This window comes from Tachypleus tridentatus, chromosome 10, assembly GCF_004210375.1.
Source record: "Tachypleus tridentatus isolate NWPU-2018 chromosome 10, ASM421037v1, whole genome shotgun sequence".
NCBI classification, from domain to species: Eukaryota; Metazoa; Arthropoda; class Merostomata; order Xiphosura; family Limulidae; genus Tachypleus; species Tachypleus tridentatus.
The window spans coordinates 166732098-166759035 of NC_134834.1; the positions used below are offsets into that span (position 1 = coordinate 166732098).

At 34.6% G+C, this 26938-nt stretch overlaps 1 protein-coding gene across 1 annotated transcript in view; it reads right to left on the bottom strand.

Moving 5' to 3' along the window:
- LOC143230859 (uncharacterized) overlaps positions 1-23007 on the bottom strand; it is a 226756-nt gene extending 203749 nt beyond the window's left edge. Inside the window, exon 1 of the mRNA XM_076465126.1 lies at positions 22747-23007. The gene's annotated coding sequence lies outside the window, so the exon portion shown is untranslated. The remainder of the gene's footprint in view (positions 1-22746) is intronic.
- Between the last annotated feature and the right edge of the window lie 3931 nt (positions 23008-26938).

Below are 26938 nucleotides of genomic sequence, written 5' to 3' on the forward strand. Positions count from 1 at the left end.
CATTCAAACGTTTAAGCTTAAATAACTTTTCGTTTTTGAAAGGACGATATAAATTTTAGCCTTTTAGAAACAGATGTTTGAAGTGCATGTTGTCAATGGTATATAGCTGTGAGTAAACTGAATCATCTTCTCAAAATAGCGCTTTTTCTGTTGTTATGTTTCTTTTTCAGACGCTGCAATTCGTGTTAAAAAGGAATTTATAGATCTAAACCGAAAAACCGCTACAATGCTTTTAACCGCGTCATTCATCTCGTAGTGAGTGTTAAGCCTTAATCGCTAATAATGAATGGTATTATTTTTGTGCAGACGTTTAGTTAAATAGTGAAAAAGACAGATCGCATATCAAATACTATGTTTCCATATTGCTGCTTCCATTCCAAATCACGAGTTCAGTTAATTAATTCAATGTTCAAATTACAAAATATGTAAACTAATATTAAGGAGATTATACACTTCGGTTTTGATGTAAGGCATTACCAGATAACGACATCGTGAGGCCTTAAGCTATGTAAAGTTTATCATACGATAAAAAATTGAAATGGGAGTCAGGCCACTCACTTTTTTTTTTTTAAGACAGCTAAGACGCCTTATATACTTTGAAGCTCCACTCTGTAGCTTAGCGTAATCCGACACTGGTGTTAGGATATAAAATAATTGATACTTATTGAACAGGATTATATTTTAATGTATATGTTTGGAAAAATAGTGTGCCACCTGCACAAGCTTTTTAATGAAAACTGACAAAGTTTGATAAATGAACGAATAATCTCATCAGGTGTTTCAAGAACTGCTGAAAACTACGTCACATTGTTCGGAACTGACGTCACAACTGTGAACTTAGCATCAATCATTTTTTGCATCATTTATCCCGCCATACTCTTATTGTATCAATTAAACTATGATATTTCTAACTGTAAAGTGAATAAACATCCTTTATTTTGCATTTGAAAAATTGCAAAGACCTAAACATGTTTTATGACTGACATTCGCGCTACATTACTCCTACTTGACTACAAATAATATACAAGAATGGGTGACGGTCTATTGCTCTACGGGTTCATTACTCCGAAAGCTTCCTAAATCGAAGATGTTATATTTTGTCAAAAATAGTTAAAATAGTAAATTGGTTGTTTGTCTAAATTTGTAACCTTCTATGACAAAATACCCTACCTTGCAAGTTCTCATCCCACGATTAATGGGATTGACCGTCATATTATAATGACCCTAAGACTGAAAGAGATAGTACGTTTGGTGAGACGGAGATTCGAACCCGCGACCCTCAGATCACAAGTCGAGTGCCTTAACCACCTCGCTATGCTAGGCATTTTGGACATATCTCAGATGTATTATGTTATGTACGTAAGTTACGTCTTACGGTTTCTAATAACTGGAAATTTTAATTTTAATTTAGAAGTTAATTGAAAGTCGATATGTATCAAATTTACGATAATGGCCTACTAGATTGATAATCACAATTTTCTTTCTGAACACAAATATATTTTAATATCCAAACAACAATTTATACTAACGGTTATTACACATAGTTATTATAAATAATGATTTATACACAAACGTTTTATAAACTTACAAACAATGCTGAGACTTCTATCTTATCTGTAACTGAATCTTTTATCGAAGGTTCACGATAAGCGAATTAATTCTATGTTGATACACAGGTACATTTCATTTGAGGGGAATGCTAGCTAGCTCTATTCTTTGCTGACCTCACGCGATTTACAAGCTCACTTTTCATTATTTAACTTAAACAAACATCGATTTTAAAATAAATATATGTTCGTAAATCTGTTACAATATGAACATTTGTATGATTTATAAACTTCTTTCTCATGTTTTTATTAAAATGTTTTTTGATCTTTAAATTCATATAGAAGATAACAAACAAATCTTAAAATAGAAATCGTTCTTTGTTGTTATCGTTATTGTTGTCGAATTTTGGGCAAAGCTACTCGAAGGCTATGCTAGCCATCCATAATTTTGCATAATAGACTAGAGAGAAGATAGCTTGTTAATACCATCTACAACCATCTGGTGAACTACTCTGTATTAACATTTGGCTGTTACATTATAACGCCCTCACGGCTGAAAAAGACGAGGATGTTCAATGATGGGTCGATTGTGAGTCGAGCGCCCTAATCATAAGGTAACACCAGGCTTCAACAGATAAATAACTAAATAAGCAGGTTTATATTTTTTTATGTGACATATATATTCAACGCGAGATTAAAAAGATATAGTGCACGAGGGGTTAGTATATGGAGTCAGATCCGCTTACCGATCAGATGTCACTCCCTAAGGAGGGTAAGGATGCATATCAGGTTTGGTGACAATCGGTCTGGCGTTTTCCAAATATATACAGATACACGCACATTTATAAAGACTATCATCATATATTAGCTAAGATAACAGTTAGAAAGATAAGTAAATTCTAAAACACAGTGCTTCAAACATACAATTATTAAAACATCTCAATAGTTCTACGTAGATACAGAAACTCCATTATACAGGCTGACTAACTCAATTCAAAAGCTGCAACTGGTTTTGTCTTATTTCCCACAATATAAGGGTAGTTCACTGAAACACAAATGCAGTTTACGCTTTTAGGAAAGCAAGTATAGACACGGTGACGTAACATACCATTCACAATGTTATTTTTTCATTAGCTTTATTAGTCGCAAAAACCCTCGTATTCAGTCACCGTCTAATGTTATTAACCCTAAACGACGGCCATCATCAGCTGATGCTACTACCTACAACATTCCCGCTGTTTAAGGGTAAAAGCTGGTATCTTTCTACGTTACAGATCCTGACAGTACAGGCAGGCTTCAGGCAGTGCTCTTTAACATTCACAATAGATCGAAAACACTAAGTTTAATACAAGCATAAAAACCTTTTTTTTGCATCTTCTACGAGTTTCCGAATTATAATTCGAAAATTATTCGATACAATGTATGACGAAAAAGATATATTTTAATCAGTGAAAAAAATATCTCTGACTGTATTTCAGATAAATTCACTTAATGGGTCCATTGTGAGTGATTTGTTTCGCAACATCATTTATTCCAAAATAAAGATTGTTTGTTTGTTTAACATTAAGCAAAAAACTACAGTGAGTTATTTGTGCTCTGCCCATCACAGATACTGATGGAAGTCCGCAGACATACCACTGTGACATTGAGGTGGGGGTGGGAGCTATTACAAAAAGTACAATTAGAAAAGCAAAAAGTATTAAACTTACTTCCATAACCAAATTACAGTTAATAAAGACATCGACAAATTCTTTATCCAGTTCATGAGCTTAACCTTTCCTTTTAGGCTTAGTTTAACCATATAAAGTAGCGCAAAATCCAATCTTAATGACTCTTATTACCTGTTATTTTTTCTCATAAGGATACAACCTTTAACTGTAACTAATAATTTAATTTAGTGATAAAACTTTAAACACTTCTTTCTTAGTAATTCCATTACGGATTTACAGTACGTTTTTATTGATTTCACTGAACTTCTTGCAGTCATGCTGGAATGTTGCAACACACGTTACTCTGATGGATATCAACCTATACCATCACTGGAAATATACAACTTTTGATAAAATAATCCCTTTTGTAGTTTAATTAATTATTTCTTCTTCTAAATGAAATTAAAACGTGTATGAAAGTTAGCACTTGTGGTATCTCAACAAATTCAGTCTCCTTAGTTTGTTTTCCTGTAAAATAATATATAAAACAGAGAAGTAAAAACATATTATAAAGACGACTGGTGTGGTAAGTAAAAGTTAACGTATTCGTGAACAGTACATTCTCTGTATCTACTAGAAGTATGATATATACTTAAATCGTAATATCAAAACCGAAATAATGAATAATTAACGCTTGAGTAACAGATAATGCTGTCAAATTTGTCATGATACTTTTTAAAATAACTTTTTTCTGTTTACAGAAGAAAAACCATAAAGCTAAGCTTAAGATTATTATGTGTTTTACACTAGATTTTCATTGGTGAAAATAGACTAACCACTAGGTTTTTTTATTAACAAATGTAATATTTTAATTAAAAGAAAACAAACACACTTCTTTAAACTAAAAAAAAAAAGCAGTTTGTTCATAACACCTAACTGTGGTATTGTGATTATGTTATTATCTTTCATGTATAAGCACGTGTCCGTTGGTATGGCACTGGTCAGAAAGTGAGTAAATTTCACACTGGAAGGAATCAGTGTATTCTGGTCTGAACCAAGTTTAAATCCTGAATTTGTGTACGGATACATTTCATAGTTAATTACACTTTATGAAAATAACTCAGTGGCATCATTTACGACTCCATTAGACTAATACACTTGTTGTCATACTTAAGCCCTATGTATTGAAATGTATGTTGTTATGAGTAGAATGTCAATGAATGAACAATTACACAGGTCACCTGAAAAGTAAACTAAGCCACTCACTGCTACGCCAGGGCCTTTTTGGTTGTTTTAAATGTCTAGCAAAGCTACTCGAAGGCTATCTGCGCTAGCCGTCCTTAATTTAGCAGTGTAAGACTAGAGGGAAGACAGCTAGTAATGACCACCCATCGCCAACTCTTGGGATTGACCGTACCATTATAATGCCCCCGCGGCTGAAAGGGCGAACATGATTCGTGCGATGGGGATTCGAACCCGCCACCGTCAGATTACGAGTCGAACGCCTTAGCCCACCTGGCCAGAGCTAATATAATGGTAACTTGACTCAATTTAAAATTGTTTTATCAATGTCGTGTCATCCTGCAGCACAAACAAGGCTACTGTTATGTCGTAAACAAATAAATAAATAAAACAAGCTCCAGTAGAGCAGTCTCTAGATGGTAGCAAATACATACAACCTTCTTTAGAAGCTTGACTTTCATGATTACCGTTATCATCTATAGAGATGTTCTAAATAAATATAAAAATACTGAACATGACAGTCTTGGGTTTCATGCTTAGATTTTGTGAAGCATCTACTAGAACGAACCTTTACATGCTTAGAAATTCTTGGCGTTTGGGTACAAGAGCTGCGCAATAATTGCCAGGTCTTTCGTTGGTACCATTAAAATGAAACTACCACGAAACTGTCTTGGGTAGCATATTCAACGGATTTCATCAGCACTCACAGAATATATACCAAGGACCACTTTCAATGACAATTTTCTTATTTAATTTATCCACTGATCTCACTCGATAAACTGAAAAAAGCCTTGGTAAGAGATTGGAGCAAAATCCCCAAACAATTCATCCAGAAATTGAGAAAAGGCATGTAATTACTCTTTGAAATTGAGGATTTCTATGGATGTGAACATCATGATGGGTAAAAGAGAGTTGCCCTTTCTTACTAAGAGAAGGTTCTTGAGACATTTTTATTCATAATATAGCCCAAGAATTTAATAGCTTGAAAAAGTGTGCAATTGTTTCAACGATGTGAAAAACATTTCTTTATGGTTCTTTACCAGTCCCACAATACAATGTTTTACGTGACTTTATACCACATACAAAACTTTTTTTCAGGAACCTTTAGGTGATCCACTCTCCTCCTTAGCCTGCGAGTAATTGTCATTCCATTAGCTGTGGTGCTCACAATTAGTAGTGGTGACACATTATGGCTGTTTCTCGTTTACAACTTGGAGTGTTATGATTTTTAAGAAGTTAATAAAATATGTTAATACTTTTCAAGATGTATCCAAAACGTTCTTTAATTGTAGTTTGTTTGTCCTGTGTATAAGCTGCTAATGCTTTGCATTGCAGATAATATGTTGTTGGCTTGTAGAAAAACAAAAAAATAGTTTGTTTTTCTTTTGGGTACAGAAAAGCTATAGCATTTTAGGTTTAAATGCTGAAACCACAGTAAAATAAATGGATATGTTTCATAATGTATTTTTCTTTGTTGGAATTAATTAAAACAAAAAGCTACACAGTGGACAATTTGTGATCTGCTCACCTCTGGCATGGAAGCCCGATTTTTTTGCATTGTAGGCTTTGAAAGTCACTGCCGAGCCACAATCAGTTAGAAACTATTAAGATTCATATGTATATAATGTGTTTGTTTCTCTAGTAGAAGCGCATCAATGAAAAGTTGTACCGAGTCAAAGATTTGCAACAAATGATGCGTATAGCATTATTTATTTTCATACAAACGCAATGTGATTAATATTTACAGCAGATTTGATGTTATGTTACAAGATAAATGGTGATATATTTACTACTTTCTACATGATGTTTACATAATTCCATGAAATAAGCACCAGAGATCACTTCGCCGAGGCTGAACCAGAATTTTATGTAAGAAGGTGACTACTGGAATATGTTTCCTTCAAAACGTTTCAAATACGCAAATTGAGTCGATAAATTATGCACATGCATAAATAATGCATCAATTTTTTTATCCAGTTTACTCTAGTTAGTTAGTTAGTTATCACCATTAGATTCTATCTAGGAACATAGGGCCGCAAACGCTTGCGGATTCTTCAACAAGTATTTAAGTGAGTATGTTGTTAGCCCACAGCACTGAGCCATCCCTAATTTAGCAGCGTAAGACTAGAGGGAAGGCAGCTAGTCATCACCACCCACCGCCAACTCTTGGGCTACTCTTTTACCAACGAATAGTGGGATTGACCGAACTTTATAACGCCCCCATGGCTGGGAGGGCGAGCATGTTTGGATTACGAGTCGCACGCCTTACGCGCTTGGCCATGCCAGGCCAGTTTACTCTAACTATTTCTTTATTATTATTCTTACTCAGTAAAAAAGGAGAATGACCTGCCACCCACTTTTACCAAGGATTATCCCTTGCTTTGCGTTCATCTATTGCACGTGCACTCTTTAAAGGTTTAGTTTTCTCTCACTGATGTATTATTAAACAAACATTTGTACGAACGCCACTTTAAGAGTTATGTCATCATTGTTATTTTCTATCACTTGCCTCTTCCTCAACAATGCAGGAAATATTTTCATATCATTTTACCAACAAAGTTTGTTTTTAATTTTCCATAAAGAGCGATTGTGGTTATGCAAGCTTCAGTACTAGACCAAACCAAACTTGGAAAATATCAATAGGAATGTTCTGTTATTTTTCTAACTGCTTTATTATTTTGTAAGGCATGTTGAAGATTCTTTTTGGTTCCCTTGGTCAATACATGTGCTCGAAAAATATCAAAACCTCTCTATAAACCTGAAATGCTACCTGAAGACAAATAGTAACTGCACAACATATACTAATCAGTGATCCAAAAATTATAAGAAAATTTGTAATTACAAAAAGATCACTTGCAAATGTGATAAAGTACAATTAATATGTTATTATGAAAGAGTAAGAACTTACCAACGGTTTCAAGTTCGTAACAAATATGCATTCTAGTATATTGCACAAAGGAAAGTTGCACATCTCGAAGAAAAGCGAAATTATGTCCTCTTCTTGACAGCCCTAGCGAAACAAACCTCTGCAATTTCCAAGGTTTTGTTTTATTTCAGGTTGTTAGAGCAATTAAATGACATCTATATTATGCCCAAAATAATGTTCTGTATTTTGACTATATGTATAAGTTAGGCAACTGTAGAAATATTTCCTGTTATTGATTTTATGTCGCTGAAATAAGGGGTATTCTGTTTAACAGTTTTTTTGAAAGTCTTATAACTTTTTCTAATATTGATATACTTTTAACATTGGTCTTGCCGAACTCTAAATTTAATATATGCTCATAAACTGTGCAGTTAAATCCTGTACGGATGCAGTAACTTTACAACTACTATGATGTTCTATCTTGACGACACATAACTGCGCATATAAATTAACTAGGATTACGGCAGGAAAATGCGATTTCAAAACTTAGCAAGGTGTGAATTAGGCTAATGAAGAAAAGAGAGAGGTAGGGAATGCCCTTATGGGTTAGAGTTCCCTTATGGTAAATCTAAGGATTCATTTTTCTTGTTGCAAAAATTTATTCCACAATTTTATGATCTTGGGTGCGCTATAAGAGTGACTAATAGCTCAAGAGTTGGTGAAGAGTGCTGTTCGTTAGCTGTCTTTACCCTAGTCTATCATTTTAAATTTAAATTAAGAACGGTTAAGCCTATTATGTAGCTGAAAGTAAAATTTATGAAGCAGGCAAACAAATATTAGATATGAAGTTTGAGTTTTTTTTAAATCAAATTTTAACTTAAATATAACTATGTAGTACACTTATCAGTGAGATGCACTAGGTAACAGTCGACATGTTAAATTATAAAACTTATTTCACAATTTAATGATAGAAATATAAGTAAATTCACTTCACAGTGATGTAATGGCCCTTTACCTGCTGTAAAAACTGTGTATTTTAAGTTACCTACAAGTAAAAAAGACAGTAAAGTTTTGGTTATTCTAATAAATTCAACTTATTCTCGTATGGAATTTATGTAGTCCTAGGCCCGACTTCTCCAAAATAAAAAAAAATTCTCATGATGAGAAAATAATTCTAACTCTGATAAATAAAAAGGAAAGACTGCACTGCCTTAAGACTGAAATAGCTTATGAGGTACAAGAAAGCCTGTTATCCTGGATTGTGCGAAATTACTGTTTGCTGTGCAAGTGTGATAAGTAAATCCATGAAAATTAAATTTTGTGTACTGTTTGTGGGCTCAAAATAAAAGTTTCACTCCAATGAAATGATTGAAACTTTGATACCTTCCTGGTTTTACGTAACTTATTAGAGAAATAACATCACGGTGTCTTGCAGTGTACCAAAAAATGGTGATCATCATGTTACGAGTATGACACTAAAGGTATTTAGTGATGAATTTTTTCGAGGTTTTAAAGCACTTGTTTGCTTAAGAATTTTCGTGCAAAGCTACATAGAAGTTATCTTCGTATAGCCATTCTTACGTTTCTGGCCCGGCATGGCCAGGTGGTTAAGGCGCTCGACTCGTAATCCGAGAGTCGCGGATTCGATTCCCCGTTATACCAAACATGCTCGCCCTTTCAGCCGTAAGTGCGTTATAATGTTACGATCAATCCCAATATTCGTTGGTAAAAGAGTAGTCTAAGAGTAGGCGGTGGACGGTGATGACTTGCCTTCCCTCCAGTCTTACACTGCAAAATCAGCGACGGCTAGCGCAGATAGCCCTCGAGTAGCTTTGCACGAAATTGAAAACAAACCAAACCAATCCTACGTTTTATAAGAAGGTGAAATAGAATGTAAATACTCAAAAACACAATCACAGATTGAAGCACAGGATTACAAACTTTAGTAGCGAGCACTGTTTACACTTCCGTAATAAAACGTTGTTTTAACAGGTAAAGCTTAACAGCGCGATTCTACTAAATGGTTTAGATGTTACTCGTAGTTCTGTTATTTTGTACACAAATCATAATTTGTTATTTTTCTCACATACTTAATTAAGACTCATCAAATATTCATGCCATAACTTTAGTGGATATAAGAAATATACGTACACATACATACTTACATTTTGAAAAAAAGAGTTACATTGCTTAATTGTAACCCTGGTAAAATAATGTGTTTGTGCTTTTATTTCGACATGGTTATTGTAAGTGTGGATTATACTTTTCGCGTCACGAACATCTGAACCAGCTTACAATACCATAGATAAGCTACGTTATTGTTTTAAGTACAAAAAAACGTTGTAGATAAATCATTGTATGATCACAATTTTACTTCAAAGTTAATACATCATGACGACTTGCTGTGCACAGAAGCAATAAAAATATATTATCACGAAATTTCTCCAAGTTCCTGTTTTGGTATTTCAATGAGCGTTACTTTAGTACTGGTTGATTTATTCAGATTTTATTTAATACCTATTTTCTTAGCTATTATTATTAAAACTATTATTCCTAAACAACAACATAAGGACTGGAAAGTGTTTACGGGTGTAATTAAAATGTGGACTAAATGGCCAGGTTAGAGAAACCCATTGGAATTTAGAACTAATGACCATCCACTGCCATAAAGGCTTTCTTGTTTTTTTTAACCGAAAATTGTATTAATTATCACTTTCATAATGCGATTACAAATGAAGTATTCAGATTGATATAAACAGATAGGGGTCGAGATATCTCTTCATGGAAGAAAGCATTGGACTTCGTACATAAAGGACTTGAAACCTGTTGATTAGAATAATATATAGAGATACACCATCCAGAAGGGGATTCGGAAAGTTAGTTCCATAATCAAATCTAACCAGACTAATTCCAAATGACAAGATATCTAACTCATTCAATGTATTTTTACCTGTTTAGAAATAATTTTATTACCACTTGCTTCAAATAATGTGTTTTAGGTTATTTTTCATCTGACCGTATCTAACATATAACAGAAAGGAACTAAACATTTTTTTCACTTTGTAATTTAGATGATTTTAGAAATAGTTGCTCGCGAATGTTGTTTCAAGCCTTTGTTTTAGAAGTTACATCAGTTGTTAACATAAGACGTCTACTATTCTGTTTTTGTAAGCTATATTTGTAACGTTGTGACTTGCTTGTTTTCTGAAGAGAGCTACTGGTTGGAATGATTGTAATGGGTCCTGAGTACCTGAAGATTTCGCGATGATGTGGTCGTCTAGAAATTTCGTGGAATTTGGGTACAGGGAGTAAGAGTGTAATGTAGATGCAAGTGGTCGGTGTGTGAAAATTCAATAGAAATCAATAACGTATTCAACAAGTATTTCAATTTTATTCTGTTGTTTAGTTACTCGATGAGTTACGTATTTATTTATCTATCAAAGCTAATTAAGATAGGGGTATATCTCATACTACGTATTGAAACGTTGAATTTGAAGCTAGGCCTCTGTTTAGTTGTGAAGTTTATGTTGAAAATGTTTATGAAATTAAGCCTACAACTGAACATGGCTATAGCAATCGTTTATTGAACAAATGAATTAATTCTTTATTGTGTGAACCAAATAATACAAAAGGGCCTACAAAACGATAGAACATTATAACGCCATGTTAATTGTGGTAATAGTGGTCTTCTAGTGAAACGCTGTGAAAAATTCTAAAAAAAATATTTATATATACTTTTTTTCTAAAATAACATAAATTTGACAGGTTATAAAAATACATTTAATTCATGTTTCATGTAGAAGTCAAAGAAATCTATATTTTTCATATGGATTTAGTGACATGATAAAAGCTGCAATCAATTTGACATTTTTTTAAATTACATGGATCATGCACAACACACAGTTATATGGATCATGCACAACACACAGTTATATGGATCATGCACAACTCACAGTTATATGGATCATGCACAACACACAGTTTCGTCTAAAATAACTTGATGAAAATAGTAATAATAAAAGGTAGCATGATTCATGATGCTAATAATCTCTCAATGTTCACCATTTTTAAGTTCATTCTGTTCCAAATGGATTTTCTGAAAGTGCTTTTATCATTAAAGATTCTACTTTACCATAGACGATTTTATATGAAAATGGAGTATACTAATAAAAGGGGGACAGTTTACGTAACGAAAATCAGTGCTACAGAAACTGATTTGTTTTCCTATTGTGGAATATGTTTATTTTTCAATTTTGACAAACTATTTCCCTTTAAGGTATATTGTTTTGAAAAAGAACATTATAAATTACGAAATATAAGTTTGTAAGTAAACTTATTACAATATATTAATACAAGAGAGTAAAATAATGCTTATTTTGTAAAGAAAAAGTTATTCCTTAAATATACAATATGAGCATTTATTACGTTTCTTAAGAGATGTATCTTGATTGGCTGCTTTTTGTTAAGGATGACGTGTTTCTTTATTTTATTTCAATCAGAATACTTTACAAACATCTGTACGAATTAAGAAACCTTCCTCTAGTGGCTCAGCGGTAAATATGTGGACTTATACCCTAAAAACGGGGCTTTCATACCCGTGGTGATCATTGCAATAATTGCACAGATAACCCATTGTGTAACTTTGTGCTTAATTAAAACAAAGAAATAAAAACAATTAAAAGTAAGAAACCTTTCCAGATACCCATAGTTTTCGATCCTTAATCAGACATACTAAAAATTTCGCCACGAGGATTTTTGTTCTGTTGTTGTTGTTATTGTTTGATAAAACTATGTAAAAAAATTTTTACTTTTGCTTGTTCCTGGGCAGAAAGTCTTATTTCCCAATTGCTTGTGATCTATAGTAAATGGAAAAGACCTATTTTTCCCTTCAGACTTTGATTTTAAAATTTACCCATTTTCCAGACCATTCCGGGTAGATTCAGTGCTGAGTAGCTGATAGAGAATTTTCTCAAACTTACAAGAATTTTCAAGAACTTTCTAGAATGTTGTAGAACTTACAATCATTTTTTTAGAATGTTGTAAAACTTCACTCGTCAAGACAGGCTCTGCTTCTGCTACAATGTATACGGTCTGTGCGAAGCAATTGGAATTGCCTGTAGCCCGAACAAATGACGCTTCTTTATTGATAGCTCACCCAAAAGCCTCAAAGCTGTGCTACTCCATAACGGGAATAAATTTCCGTCTCTTTCCCTGGCTCATTCGGTGCACCTTAAAGAGGAATACAACAGTGTCAAGATCTTGTTAGAAGCCTTGAAGTATGATGAGTATGGCTGGGAGGTTATTGGAAACTTCAAAATGGTGACATTCCTGATGGGTCTCCAAGGAGGCTTTTTCTAGTTTCCCTGTTATCTTTGCCTTTGGGACAGCAGGGACACCGCAGCGCACTACAACAGGAAAAACTGGCCACAACGGACCACGTTCTCTGTCTGGAGGCACAATGTCAAGTGTGAGCCACTAGTGGACCTCCAGAAGGTGCTGTTCCCACCATTCCATATAAAATTAGGTCTTATGAAACAATTTGTCACAGCTCTTGATAAGGAGTCTGCAGTCTTCAAGTACCTTCGAGACTTCTTCTCTAAGCTGCCTGAGGCAAAGGTCAAAGCTGGTGTCTTCGTTGGACTACAAATATAGAAGGTCCTGGAGTGCACAGAATTTCCAAAGAAGTTCAGTAGGAAGTGAGACATAAACTTGGGGCAGCTTTGTCGCAATGTTTCGGGGATTCTTGAGCAATCACAAGGCCGAAAATTATGTGGAACTGGTTGAGGCTCTGGTGAAGAACTACAGCAAAATAGGCTGCAGGATGACCCTGAAAGTCCATATCCTTGACGCTCATCTTGATAAATTCAAGGAAGACATGGGAGCATACTCAGGGTACAAGGCGAGCGCTTCCACCAAGATATACTTGACTTTAAACACCGTTGCCAAGGGATGTGTCACGAAAACATGATGGGAGACTATATTTTGGGGGCTGATACGTGAAAGTGATTTACATAACAGTCGCAAATCTCGAAAAAACTACTCACTTCTAAAGATTTTTGTTCATTTTTGTATAACTTTAGTATAAATACATGTAAATCTTGATTCATATGTTGTTTTATTCAGACCTTATGTAAATGAAAATGTGCAAATTTGACCGTTTTTACATAGAAAATAGGTTAATTTCTAACTTTCGTTATCCAGGTCACAAAGGCAAAGTTTGAAGGGAATAATGGCCATTTTCTGTACTTTTACAAGCTAAGCAATTAAGAACTAACACATACTATCCAGGAACAAAATTTGTATTACATAATGTAATCACTAACAATATTATAAACTTATCACTTCATCGTCTACACTACAGTAATTTATAAATCTTTCAGTTTTTCTTCACATCACAAAATTTTAAAATATTTTAAATCACCAAAAGGTTTTGCCAAAAATGTTCAGACTACGCGGAAACTGATTTTGAAAGTCCTTTAATGTCTCGTGCAGTTCTTGTAATCTAGTGCTTAAACATATTAAACAAGAACATTCATTTCGAAGTATTAAACTGAAATAATGGTTCTTTTAATTTGCCAAGATAATATATTACATTGTAAAGTTAAACGTTGTTATTAATTATTTGTTTCGCAGTGCTGTTATTTCTTCGCTAGAATGATATAGAATTTACAATAGAAAATTATTTAAGAAACTACTACCTAATAAAAGGGCGGATGATACATAACGTCACTTTAGAGGATTCTGATTTATTAAAATCTCTTTACCTCGTTTGACTTCCATGTAAGTGATGTAATTTTGAGCACATACATTCTAGAACGGCTGGCTGGCATAAAGAAAACAATAACAGAAACACTGATATAGGTTTATCATTCACAAATGTATTTACATTAACAGTAAATTTCTATCGCAAATAGCTTATGCAGTAGCTATCTAAAAGTATTTATACAGTCGAAATTGGCATACGCAACCTTCCCAACGTTTTACCAGAATAAGAACGTTGGGTAACGACGTTTGTTTGTTTTGAATTTCGCGCAAAGCTACACGAGGGCTGTCTGCTCTATCCGTCCCTAATTTAGCGGTGTAAAACTAGAGGGAAAGCTGTTAGTCATCACCACCCACCGCTAACGTTTGGGATACTCTTTTACCAATGAATAGTGGGATTGACCGTGACATTATAACGTCCCAACAGCTGAAAGGGCAAGTATGTTTGGTGTGACGAGGATTCGAACCTGCGACCCTAAGATAACGAGATGAGCGCCTTAACCACCTGGCCTATGTACTGACGCCCGAAAGCTTTCGAAACGTTGCACACATTAATGAAACGACAGACAGTTATTCATCATGGTTTTATTTCTTATCAAGAACGTCAACGTTAAAGCATTCATAAACCGAAAGACTTCTCTCTCTTTAAATACGACTTATTACCATATAAAAAAAATATTTTAACACGTTAAAATACAATGTTTTCAAATGCTTATATTAGAGAAACGATACATATTTTTCATGAATGCTTGGATATTTATAACTCATATGTTTGTCATTAGATTTATGGACCTCATAATCCAAGGGTCGCGGGTTCGAATTCCCGTTACACCAAACATGCTCGCCCTTTTGGCCGTGGGGACGTTATAATGTGACGATCAATCCCACTATTCGTTGATAAAAGAGTAGCCCAAGGATTGGCGGTGGGTAGTGATAGCCATCTGCCTTCCAACTAGTCTTACACTGCTAAATTAGGGACGACTAGCGCAGATAGTCCTCGAGTAGCTTGGCGCGAAATTCAAACCAAATCTTAGATTTTATACCAAGTTATAGAAGACTTGTAAAATTCTTTATCCTTCTATGTGTTAGTCTGCTGAATAATTCTTGTACACATTTATCAAAATACAAATAAAAAACGATCCCGCTAGACATAGATAAAAATAGTAACAAGTAATTTTATTAAACAGACACAGCTAAGCCCTGTTTCACCTCATATGGAATTTAAACATTTTCTGCATTTCAGGGAAGCAACAGCAATAAACTTAAGTCACTGTCTGGTTCATTTTATTGTCAGCATGTATTAAACAGTACAGTTGTTTAGTCCTAATATTCTATAGAGTTTTTACTTTAAAATTTAAATTTTAGACAAGTAATTGAGGACTTACTTTTAGTGTAAAGTTTTGTGTATGATGAAACATCTAGGCAAAATTACAGTAAAAAACATGTTACGTAAGATATTGTTCACTTGACATATTAAACCTTTATTTCACTTGGTTTCGAAACAGTTTGCTGTTGTTTTTTTTAATTTTCACAAAACTACACGAGGGCTATCTGCGCTAGCCGTCCCTAATTTAGCAGTGTAAGACTAGAGGGAAGGCAGCCAGTCATCACCTCTCACCGCCAACTCTTGGGCTACTCTTTTACCAACGAATAGTGGGATTGACCGTCACTTTATAACGCCCCCACGGTTGAAAGGGCGAGCATGTGTGGCGCAATGGGGATTTGAACCCGCGAACTTAGAATTACAAGTCGAACGCCTTAAACCACCTGGCCATGACGGGCCTTTTCGAAACAGAAGCCCACCAGTGGCTCAGCGGTATACCTGCGGACTTACAACACTAGAAACCGGGTTTCGATACCGTGGTGGGCAGAGCACAGATAGCTCATTGTGTAGCTTTGTACTTAACTACAAACAAATAAGTCGAAAGAAAACAGAAATTTCAACTGAATCCTTTTATGAAAAGTAAAATGTGGTATAATTTTGCATCACTGATGTTATCACAGTGATATTGCATACGAAACCAAATTACCTGCACAAAATGTAAAGGTATAAAATTTAGCCAAGTTTAAAATAGGAGCCAAGCTTGAAAAACTAGGAAGAACTATAATCTTACCAACTCTTTGTGTGAGACCCTCTTGAGAGAGTTTTAACTATCACACATAAGTACGTATACTATATTTCCAAAAATTTTAATACGGAATATCTTAACTTTAAGAGCACATTATAACTGAATAGGTTTCTAGAGTGTTGCTTTTAATAGTATCAAATATCTCAGACGCGGGAGTTAATATGCCACAAAGGAACTCGCAGATCTGCAAAGAGGTATGGTTATTGAATGCAACACTAATGGTATAAGTTTTCATAACATTTAAGTTTGCCTTCTAATGTCAGCATTCACTGTTTGTAATGTACTGAATAAATGGAAGATCACTGTGTCATGTGGAAAAGTTAGGACACCCTATGAAAGCCTGTGTATTTTTGCAACATTTTTTGATATATAGATATTTAATCTCAATTTTAACAGTACTGAATGGTTATAGGAATATAACTAAACAATTAAAACTGAAGAAAAGACTTTTCAAGATCTCCTGTAAATGTAATTCTACAAAAATGCATATCCTAATGCATACCCTTTGGCTGAAATAACTGCAGTGAGACGCTTCTTATAGCCATCTACCAGTCTCTGATATCGGTCTGAAGAAAGTTTGCCCCACTCCTCAATGCAGAATTCTTTCAGCTGTGAGATGTTTGAGGGGTTTCTTGCAAGTACAGCCCGTTTCAAGTCACCCCACAGCATCTCAATGGGATTAGGATCTGGGCTTTGACTCGGCTATTCCAGGACTCTCCATTTCTTAGTTTTCAGCCAGTCCTTGGTGGATTTACTGGCATGTTTTGGATCATTGTCGTGTTGCAAGGTCCAGTTCCGCTTCAGCTTCAATTTTCTTACAGATGGACTCACATGTTCCTCAAGCACCCTCTGATACACAGTAGAATTCATGGTGGATTCTATGATTGTGAGCTGTTCAGGTCCTGCTGCAACAAAGCAGCCCCAAACCATGACACTTCCATCTCCATGCTTCACAGTTGGTATGAGGTTCTTTTCCTGGAATACTGTATTTGGTTTACGCCAAACGTGTCCTATGTTTTAGTGTTCATATAATTTCATTTTGGACTCATCTGTCCAAAGAACATTATTCGAGAAGTCCTGGTCCTTGTCTACATTCTCTCTGACAAACTTCAGTCTGGGCTTGATGTTTCTCTTAGAGAGCAAAGGATTCCTCCTTGCACACTTCTCCTGCAAGTTAAACTTGTGCAGTCTCTTTCTGATTGTAGAGGCATGCACTTTCACATCAACAGTAGCCAAAGCCTGCTGTAGGTCCCGTGATGACATGTTAGGGTGTTTGGAGACCTCTTTCAGCATCTTGCGGTCTGCTCTCGGGATGAACTTGCTTGGACGACCAGACCTGAGCATGTTGGCAGTTGTTTTGAAAGCCCTCCACTTGTTGACTATTTTCCAAACAGTGGAATGGCTGATTTCAAAATCTTTTGGGATTTTTTAAATCCCTTACCAGAGTCATAAGCTGCTACAATTTTCTTTCTGAAGGCCTCGGGCAGCTCTTTTGCTCTCACCATGGTGTTCACTCTCACTTCAACAGTCAGGAGCACACCAAACTAAATGTCTGAGGTTTAAATAGGGCAAGCCTCATTCAAAATGCTGAGTAACGATCTTCTAATCATGTGCACCTGGTGTGATACACCTGTGTGTGAGTTGAACCATTTTAAGTCAGAATAAATGTGGGTGTGTCCTAACTTTTTCCTCAGTTAGAATATGCATTTTTGCAGAATTACATTTACAGAAGATCTTGAAAAGTATTTTCTTCAGTTTTAATTGTTTAGTTATATTCCTATAATCTCTCAGTATTGTTAAAATTGAGATTAAATGTCTATATATCCAAAAATGTTACAAAAATACACAGGGTTTCATAGGGTGTCCTAACTTTTTCACATGACTGTACATCTGCGGAATACCAGCTCAGCCACCAGAAATGAATCACTCCCTCGTCTTCATGAACTTTTTAGATATTTTACTTATGTAACTGTTTGTACAACATTAAATTCATCATTCAATGAATGTTCAGAAATGTATATCACCCACTTGCTGTTTATAGAGAGTTCCATGCATTAAGGACATCAATGAAACTGGGTTGAAGAGCTTTTTTCTTATTTTCGAGGACACTATGCACTTTTAACACACACACCAGGGACAAACATTAATAACAAAAATTAAACTTTTATGAAGTCACATTTTGCAAAGTACACCATAAAAATAAGTGTATAAATGTACTGCAATTTTAATATATGAAGTCGGGTTTTTTCACAACACGTGACCTCAATAATGTTTTCATTAAAACATGTTAAGGTTGTATTTGTTTTTGTTGTTTCTTAAACAAGGAGTTTTTTAAGTTTTCATCTAAATTTTGTTAATTATGGAAACAATAAACTTCACTCGTTTTGAGCAATACTGGGAGACCAATATTATTTGAATTGATGTTTGATGCTGTCACTGTTTCTGGTAATCTTAAGCTCTTGCCATGAATATATCTTGTTTCCCTTTTCTTCTGAATCAAAGTGAAGACTCATGATTGCCAAGTAAAAGAGTTAGTTACATTACGTATTATTATTTCAAATAGCTAGAAATTTGAATTTAAATTTAGAAGTTAATTGAATATTGATATGTACTAATTTTATGATATTTGCCCACAAGATTGATACACACAATTTTCCTTCTTAACACAAATATATTTTAATATGCAAATAACAATACAACATATAATAACGGTTATTAGAAATAATGATTTATATAGAAAAGTTTTACAAACTTACAAACAACACTGATTATTCTCTCTTGTCTGGAACCGAATATTGTCTCAACAGTTCGCGATGAGCGAAGTAATTCTAGATTAATATTGTTATACTTCTCTTAACGGCTAGCTAACTCTCTATTCTTGGCTGGCCTCATGCAGCTTACAAGTTGACTTTTGCCCGATGAAGATATCTAATATCCTCGTAGAAATATTAACGTCCGAAATTAATTCACTGAAGTTAAATGGTTTGTAATGTTCGAAATCTATAAACATTCCTGGATAAATGTCTATAGTTTATCGATTAATATGCGTTAATCACAGTTATAACTTCCGATGCTTACAGTATACCAACTTTAGAAAACCAACAATACTTTGAAAGCTATTTCTTGGCTGTGTCGATTTATAAACTTAAGGGATGTACTTTAAAGTTCATTTCTCAACAATATAGAACGAATATTGTTGGTTCCTACACTCAAGAATATTCTACAAATTTAAAGAATAAGCGGGAATTTTGCAACACATATTTAACATTATAAGTACATACATTTCTAAATATGTATTTAAATAAAACGAACATCGATACTGAGATAAATATATAATTCTAAACCCGTTACAGACTGAAAACACTAAGTTCTCTAGTTAACGAAAATCTATACTTTTTTGTAAGTTCGAGCTTCCCTTGATCAGCTTCTAACGAGGGTAAAAAAACCTAAATTTTAGAGTTATAAACCTCAGATTTAAGGATTAGCCAGCGGGTGAGGGGGAAATTCTATAATACATTTCTAATAAAGCGTACAATACATTCTGGTGTAAATAAGTAACAAGCGTGTGTGTGTGTGTGTGTGCACTTTATACAAATAAGATCGAAAAGTAATACATAGTTTACACTTTTTGTTTAACCTATCATTCTATTATGTGAATAACATAAAAGTATTGTACAAAAAACAATACTACGAAATATTCCATATAACTTCATACATACGATTTACAATTTTAACCGGCCTGGCATGGCCAAGCGCGTAAGGCGTGCGACTCGTCATCCGAGGGTCGCGGCTTCGCGCCCGCGTCGCGCTAAACATGCTCGCCCTCCCAGCCGTGGGGGCGTATAATGTGACGGTCAATCCCACTATTCGTTGGTAAAAGAGTAGCCCAAGAGTTGGCGGTGGGTGGTGATGACTAGCTGCCTTCCCTCTAGTCTTACACTGCTAAATTAGGGACGGCTAGCACAGATAGCCCTCGAGTAGCTTTGTGCGAAATTCCAAAACAAACAAACAAACAATACAATTTTAACCAGCCACTCAACCGTAAACACTGGTGTTAAATGAGAATAAACAACTTATTGTTTCATAGATTTGATAAAAATTATATCCCTCATTAATGAACTACCGTTTCAAGTGATAAATAAAAAGTAGTTTCAGCAAGACGCAACACAGTTTTAATAAATCTAACTATTCGTTCAACTATTCAACAAGTTAAATTGCAAATCATAAAATAAAATGTTCTTATTGAAATATTAGGGTGTCTCTACTTCTCGTTAAATGAACGTGAAAATTAAACGGCTTAACTTTAAACTTGGAACATTTATTAGACAGTATTTTTCTTTATATTAAGACTAAATGACTTTCTTATTGTTATAGATAAATAAAATATTCACAAATTATTCTGCTTTCTCAGCACAATAATGCAGTCTTTTAGTTATTTTTCCGCACATGCTCGCTATTTTAAATCTCAGCGTTGTTATACAGTAGATACAATCTTGCTGTATTTTCTTGCTCTCGTACGAAGCATTGGTTTCGTTGCATCAGTTCGTGTGTTTGTTAGCGTTGTTATGTAAGTAGATAAGATAGTTATATTGTGTATGTAATCAAATATTGTAAGATAACTGTGTTACCACAATAAATTGATTTAACGTATAAAACTTGATTTATGTGAGGAGATATACGTAGCAATACGTTCTCTTGTGAGAGCTTTCCGTGTCTTACATTCGTCCAGTTTATTAGGACCGAAGATAACATCTAAGGGAGTAAATCCATAAACATTAGTAGGTACAAAAACAGGTTTCTCTCACAAACAGATGTTAAAACTAATTTAAATGTGGAACAACTAAGTTTTGTTTATGATTTTGTGGTTTGTCAGCAAAACTACAAATTTTGTTTTCTTTATTTCCTAAAGAGTTTTAAAATGTGCAACAGCACACGAGTGAAACGACTAAAAAATGTTTCAACCTCAAGTTTGCTTTACCCTTTCCCCGTCGCATCAAACACGCTCGCCCTTTCAGTCGTGGGGACGTTAAAATGTGACGATCAATCCCACTATTCGTTGGTAGAAGAGTGGCCCAAAAGTGGGTGGTGGATGGTGATGACTAGCTGTCTTCCCTTTAGTCTTAAACTGCTAAATTAGGGACGGCTAGCGCAGATATCCCTCGTGTAGCTTTGCGCGAAATTCAAATACAAATAAACAAACAAACCTTGCTCTTTGACGAGCGTCTCAGGCCTCAACACACTGCACGCGCTAGGTTACGTGAAATTAAATAGACGGCTTCATAATAATTATCACAATGGCACAACCGCATTAAACATAATCATGTTTACCACGTCTTCTGTACTTTTATAAATAACCTATAACAGATATTTTCTATTTTTTCTTGACGAGACTAGCGCGTCGCATTAGGTTTTTTGTTGTTGGTTTTGCTGTTTTTTTTGTAAGACAACACTGTTCCTTTCCACGCACACTAGGTACAAAGAATAACACAAAAAATAAGCTTGCACAATGTCCAATTATGTATCGGATACCCTTCTATGTGCATCCATATGGAGGTGAATTTCAGCTATGACACAAGTAAAAAATATATTTATTGAATTATTAAATATTTTAAAAGTCTCAGTGAAAAAAGTGTATTCGAGCCCTCATTCTGCAAATACACTGAGTATTAGCGTATTTTCCAAAAATTCACCCCCCCCCCTCTCTATATACGTGTGGATGTCTGCAAACGTAGGCGTGATATAAATGACCAAATTAACCCAAGTAATGTTTATCAATCAATATAGAGGTTAACAATGTGTACTGCTGCAGTACTATGGAAGATAAACCAAAGAAGTACAGCTGGCTCGTGTTACTACTGGTTACATATTTCCATACGAAATAAAGAGTCACGGTTTTCCCTTAATACGTCATACGAATACATATCTAAACGTACTGCAACTTTAATACATGAAGTCACGTTTTACCATAATGCACCAAAGGTATAAATGCATTGTAAGTTTAATAAACGGAGTCAAATTTTTTCATAATACACCAAAAAAATTTGTATAAATTCGTTGCGAGTTTAACACACGAAATCATACTTTCTCATATAATCCATTTAAATAAATTTATAAATGTTCTGAGATTTATTTATATATTTCAATACAAAAACGGTATATACCTGAGCGGAGAACACGCCTAAAATGTTTCCTTGAACAAACGTTTATCTTGCGCAGAATTTCTTTACTAATGCAGTTTATGTATGTTATAATAATTATATTATTTTTAATTATATAATACCTATATACGAATTACATATGCACACTTATTGTTGGTCTCAGACATTCAGCACTCAACTTCACGAGAACCGTTACACGTCATCACTTTTGTTGTCTATATCTCTAAAGTGTAGATAATTTTATATTACTCTTATTATAAACACAATTCGTTCCTCTAAAATTAACCGATCAGGGCGAGTAACAAGGTAAAAACATAAAAGCTAAACGTAGTAGCAGTTTGGAATCTTACACATAAAGATACAAACAACTCACGTGAAAAAGCCAAAACTTACCTTTCTTGGAAACCAGGACGAGCAACAGTGATAATATCTTTTTTTTCATATCTGTTTTTGAGTGCAATGAACCCACAGTATTCTTACTTTTATTTTTCCAGATCCACTTTCCTAATGAGAATTAATGTTCTGAAGGAACCCGCATGTTTCCAAGAACTGAAGAAATATCTTCCGGCTGTTTGCAACTGATTTTCCACAGTCGCGCGCGAAGTGCTATGGGAACAGCCACGTGACAGAGCTGGAAGAGCACGAGAGATGCTCGCCTATTTGATGCATTTGTGATAGAAATGTCTGTTTGAGTACACACATATGGGTTATAAAGATCGCACAGCTGGGCTTATAAAAATACGTTTGCACAAGTACTTATATGTCAGTGTATTCAACCTGTACATAAATTTTTACAGTCACATACATTCAGCACGACTTTGTTATATATATATATATATATAAGCAAGGTGCACAAACGTAATCAAACTTTATAGGTGAAAAACTTCAACATGATAAAAGTTCTCAAGTGATAGTTGTTGGAAAGAAATGTTAACAACTTATCGTGGTTCTAATAATAGGAAAAAATATTTGTGTTGCTCTAACTAAATCACGTGCATCTAATATGTCCCAAGTACATTGCGTTGAGTCTTATTCTGCAGTGCTGAACAGAACTGTCAGTAATACGAAACATGCTCTATGCAACCTCTAGCACGAGAATTAAGCTAGACTCGCTTCTCAGGCATTTTATATATTTTGTTTGACACGTCACATAACATGTTTAGCTAGAAATGGAAAAGATTCGAGACTTTTTGTCGAATACATCAGTTGTAATGGCTTTCCTAATATATAGTTATTCTAAAAATGATGTTTGTTTAAGCTAAGTATACATTTACAAATGCATGTAACTTGCTTATATTGTTAAACATGTATTGCCAAAGTCCCGCATGATCTTTAACTTTGTAGAACATTCTTGAGAGTGAGATTCAACTATGTACGATGTGTGTAAAATACAAGTGGTTGCCAGTATTGTTGCCAATTGAAATTTCTAGAACCTTGCCTTACCGTTTATAAATCATAACATACGGGGAGACAGTTTACTAATATTTTTGGGTCGCTGCAGTCAGCATACTATACATTTCAGGAAGTTATACTTGTGATAAATACTTATTAATCGGAAAACGGCAAATATATGACCAGGAACGTTTATATATTTCAAATATAACGTCGGACATTAATATTTCTACGAATACATTAGATATCTTCATCGGAGAAAATTCAGGTTGTAGACGGCGTGAGGCGAGTCATTAAGAGGAGTGTGTACCTGTGTATCAACATAGAATTAGTTCGCTCTCCGTGAACCGTCGATAAAATATTCAATTCCAAATTAGATAGACGACTCGGTATTGTTTGTAAGTTTGTAAACTTGTAGATAAATCATTATTTGTAATAACTGTTGTTATAAATTGTATTGTTGTTTGTATATTAAAATATATTTGTGTTAAGAGAGAAAATTGTGTCTATCAATCTTGTTGATAAAATATAAATTTGATACTCATTAACATTCAATTAATTTCTAAATTAAAATTAAAATTTCTGGCTATTTGAAATCGTAAAATTTAACGAACGTAACATAACAAATTAGGGATCTTCTGAGATATATTATAATACCTTACATAATAAACCGTAGACTCATCCGAGATAAATTATAACACGTAACACAGTTTGTTAAATGCCACTTTCTTTTTTATTTTGCATGGTAGTCAAATCATTAAATATAAATTGGAATTTAAAATATCACGTAATAATTAGTAAAACAAATCCAATCGACTTGTTTGTGTTTTCAAGTTCTTCGACAAAATAAAAATTATTTTTAATCATTGTATCACCTTGTAATAAAAATACACCAAGTTAAGTACAATAAGGAATTAATTTTTCTGTCATGCACAAATTTGTTGGAATGTAATTATGTTTTTCAAATTATTGTGCATATGTCACTTTACTTGGAATTTTTAACCTGAGCGTCTGTGTGTATTGGTTTAATAGGCCAAAAACTCCTTGTGCTCAGATATAGTCATCCGATAATTTGAACTACTGACCAGCCAGTAGCGTTTACCGCCTTCGGAACTTTGTTCACTCCATGAACCGAATATCAAAGAGTTATTGCCACTTTTATAACACTTCCACAGTTGAAAGTATGAAACCTGTTTAGTGTCCTCATGTCTTGAACCTAGTTCAGTTCGATCACGGACTTGTCTCTAGGCCATGTCCAGGAGCAGTTTGTATATATATGAAGTTGTCCAGAAACAAATGTCGTTTTTGAACTGGAAAGTTTGGAAAAGTACAAATCAATGTTGTAAAACGTGATTTAACCAAAGTAAGAAACATTTTCTTCAACACATTTTTGCCAACGTGTAACGATACAGTTTGTGCCCCTGCTGTAGAAATCAGAGTTTCTGTGGTCAATGAACTCCCTGAAAGCTTCTTCTGCAGCTGCCTGGTTTTGAAGACGTTTATTGTTCAAAAAGTTCTCCAAGTGCTTGAAAAAATGAAAATATGTAGAGGAAGGGTCTGGAGAATGAGGTGGATGAGGCAGAACTTCGATTCACAGTTCGTTCAGTTTTTGGAGCGTCATCCTTGACAGGTCTCATAACGCCGATTTTGTTGATCTTTAGTCAGCTCATGTAAGATCCATTTATCCAACTTTTCCTCTTTCCAATCGCACTCAGGTGGCTGCCAATGCTTGATTTACTTGTGCCTAGCTTTTCCGCAAGCTCACGTACTGGTGTGCGAGAGTCTGTTTCAACTGCTTCTCTTAATGTGTTTTCATCTACGAATGGCTTCCTTCCACGACCTTCATGGTCTTCAGAATTTTCATCTCCATGTCGAAACCTTTTGAACCAACGCTAAACTGTACGTTCAGTAACAGATCTATGGCCTAGTCGATGTTCCGCGTAGTTTCGGTAGCTTTTCGTCCAAGTTTGAAGTCGTGGAGGAAAATCAGACGAAAGTCCTTAATGTCCATGTTGCTTTGGGGGTTTCGAAACTTACTCTGAGAGGAAGTGAAACAGAAGGCAATTAAGACACATTGTAAGTGGTAAACGTTGGATTAAACCAACCAACCAACTGAACAGTCAGCTTCTAAAGGTCATCGTGAGAATTCCGACATTTATTTCTGAACAACCTAATATATAAACTTCTAGTTGAACCATAAATAGAAAATGTAATTTACATAGTTAATCAATTAAGTACATTTTTAAAAATACTTTACTATGGCGAAATTAATACCTTTGGCGAAATTAAGAACCCTAAAAGTATGGTTTAATCGTGTATGTCTCCAAACATAGAAATTCATGCTCTACACGACAATCATTCTTTCTGTAACAAAATTCCATTTTTCTATTATGTACTATTAATTCCACAGCTAATTATAATATTTTAGGTTATCCAAAGCACCAAGTAAAATATACATATATTAAGTTCCTAAGTTTACCCAACCAGTATTTATAGTAACATCCAAGAGTTAATTTTTATATTAATCTAGATGTCAACCTAGTAGGCCGTTTTATACCACTAATTAAACAAATATGACGTTCAGACGTTAGCAGGCCCCAGCATGGTCAAGTGGTTAGGGCGCTCGACTTGCAATCTGAAAGTTACGAGTCAGAATCCACATTTTACCATGCCAGCCCCTTCGTTGCGCCAGTACGTGCGTTTGTTAGCGTTGTCATGTCACTAGATAAGATAGTTATATTGTAAGACAACTGTGTTACCAAAATAAATTGATTTAACGTATAAAACTTGGTTTATGTGAGGAGATATACGTAGCAATACGTTCTCTTGTGTAAATCCATAAACATTAGTAGGTACAAAAACAGGTTTCTCTCACAAACACATGTTAAAACTAAATTAAATGTGGAACAACTAAGTTTTGTTTATGATTTCGTAGTTTGTCAGTAAAATTATAAAATCTGTTTTCTTTATTTCCTAAAGAGTTTTAAAATGTGCAACAGCACACGAGTGAAACGACTAAAAAATGTTTCAACCTCAAGTTTGCTTTACCCTTTCCCGTCGCACCAAACACGCTCGCCCTTTTCCGTGTCGTTGGTTAGTTGGCTGTGAGTGGTGATGACTAGCTACCTTCCTGCTAAATAATGGCCGGCTAACGAAGATAGTCCTCGTGTAGCTTTGCACGAAATTCAATAAA